This window comes from Pinus tabuliformis, chromosome X (genome assembly GCF_031772625.1).
Source record: "Pinus tabuliformis cultivar Carrire ecotype Pingquan chromosome X, CPIR1, whole genome shotgun sequence".
NCBI lineage: Eukaryota > Viridiplantae > Streptophyta > Pinopsida > Pinales > Pinaceae > Pinus > Pinus tabuliformis.
The window spans coordinates 955,864,908-955,867,209 of record NC_142308.1 but is presented as its reverse complement, the minus strand read 5'-3'; the positions used below and the strand labels follow the sequence as shown (position 1 = coordinate 955,867,209).

At 44.1% G+C, this 2,302-nt stretch overlaps 1 pseudogene; it reads right to left on the bottom strand.

Moving 5' to 3' along the window:
• Positions 1-269: 269 nt before the first annotated feature.
• Positions 270-2,055, bottom strand: LOC149142865 (glycosyl hydrolase 5 family protein pseudogene; annotated as a pseudogene).
• Positions 2,056-2,302: the final 247 nt, after the last annotated feature.

Here is a 2,302-nt window from a genome sequence, read left to right as displayed (position 1 = left end):
AAACCATAACTAATAATACTATATTTCCTTTCTTTTACCACTATTAATAATTTTAAAAATATTATCAAAACCTTTTCCTTATAACCACTAACTTTTTTTTAATATTTAATTCTTTCTTCCACCCACCGAAATCTAGACTTTCATTTAAGTTTATGAGATAGAGATATCTCATATTATCCACCATACACCCCTCATCACCGCAACAAATTCAGATATGATAAAGATTTTACAATTATAGTTATTAATATTTTTATATTTTAATACTGGAATCATTTCAAAATTTTCAAATTAGATAAATATAACTTTAAATTAAATACAAAATTCTCGAAATCTGAGTTTCGGAAATACAAAGACCGAAATTTGCAGTTGAAGTTTTCAACTGATTGAAATTTACAGTTAACTTTTCCCACGAGAGAGGAATTGAACATTCAAAAGTGAAAAACAAAGTAAAACCAGATACAAAATTAAGAAACACAGTTATGCATATATATTAAAAGAAAGCTAATAAATCAACCTTGCGATGGTTTCTGCAAGGATTGCAGCTTGGAAACAAATGTGGGATCCCTGAGACCGTCCCAGCGGCCATTAAAAATCCCGTAAGTCTCTTCGAAGCCAGGCTGCCCATTACGAATATAGTAGCTCCCCTGTAGAGTCCAGAGCGCCCAGTCGTAATCCCCGGCAGTAAGAAAGGCAAGGAAGCAGTCAATGAATTTGTTATCGCCCACATTCGTTCCTCGCTCATCAATTCCAAACTCGCTGATGAACAGCGGCGCCGGAGGAGATAATGTTTTCGTAACAAACGCAGTATGGTCATTTACCCGGGCCGTCACAGTTTTGCAGAGCGTGTCGGCCGGCTTTTGCACCCAGGCATTCCCGTCTGTGAATGAATACCAATGCATCTCATACACGATTTTGTTTGTAAACGCCAGACTCACCGGCTTCGACGCCAAGAACTTAAGATCGGCGTCGTAATTGAGCCCCGACATGATAACCAGCACGTCGGGATTGGCATCATGGACGGCTTGAGCCCCCTGCTGCATATATTTGTACCAGTCCGCCGGATTCGATCTCTTGCCTCTCAGTTCGTTGCGCAAACTCATCCCCACGACCGCTGCCGTGCCCTTGAAAGCGGTGGCCATGGCGGACAGCCCCTGGATCCACACCGCTGGATCAAAATCCGCGTCTCCGAAGAATCCATTCCCATCGTCGTAGCCGCAGCACCAGCGAGGTCTACTGATGTGGTTATCGAGTATGACCATCAGCCCCGCCTCTCCCAGCCCCGCGACCACTCGCTTATAGGCGTCCATGAGCGTCAGGTCGAGAAACTCCGGGTTGCTGACAGACATTGTGATCACTGCGTCGCTCAGATTCAACGAATTCAGGGAAGCTCGAACCGTCAGGTTTTGATTCGCCAGGTCAGTGACCATGAAGGTAGCCCATGTGAGGCGCACGCAGTTGAATCCCTGGGCAGTAATGGTGCTCGTTATGTATTTCAATGGCTGCCTGTTCAGCCCCTCCGTGACCATGGGCTCCAAATGCGATACCCAGTTGACGCAGGCGAGCTTTACTCTGGTGCCTGCAGCTTCGTCAACGATCCATCGAGATTTCACTGCAAGAGAACCCGACACAACGGTGTCCACAAAACACAATAAAAATATGAAGGCAGAGAACATCCATATCTTCATCGCCATTGAACTTCGAGGTCGAACCAACTGATCTCCCCGAAGGTTTGGTCTAGTATTGTATTTGTACTCCGCAGGGACCTCGAAAGTTTCCCACTGAATCTCTAGACGACAGTTTACCTTATTCACAGGATTGGGAACCTTTCCCTGAGCAATCCACAAAACACTTTATGGAAATTTGTCCCTACGCGCTGTCTGTATCCGAAAGGTTGCCGTCCTCTGATCGGTGGGCACAGCAAACGTCAATGACAGAATCCGTATGCAGTGGAGGCCACTACCATTTCCATTACGGCAGCAGCACCATGAGGATTGGCCCGCAGTTTTACAGAAAGCGATGAATATTAACCATCTATACGCGTAACATTCATTATTCTTGGGGAATTGGAAGGAAGTTTCTGACACTCACAAAGTACTGTTTTAATGTCAATGCAAACAGCACGCTACCTGGATCGGATTTCGTGAAACCGTCCAAAGAAATATATCGAAAACGATGTGGTCGTGCTTTTGGACAGCATAAGATTCTGCACTATTGGAAGTATCAGAGTTTATCATGATTTTACTTGGTGGAATGGAAGAATTAAAAGTGAACTTATCATCTTTGTATGGTTGATTAAATAACT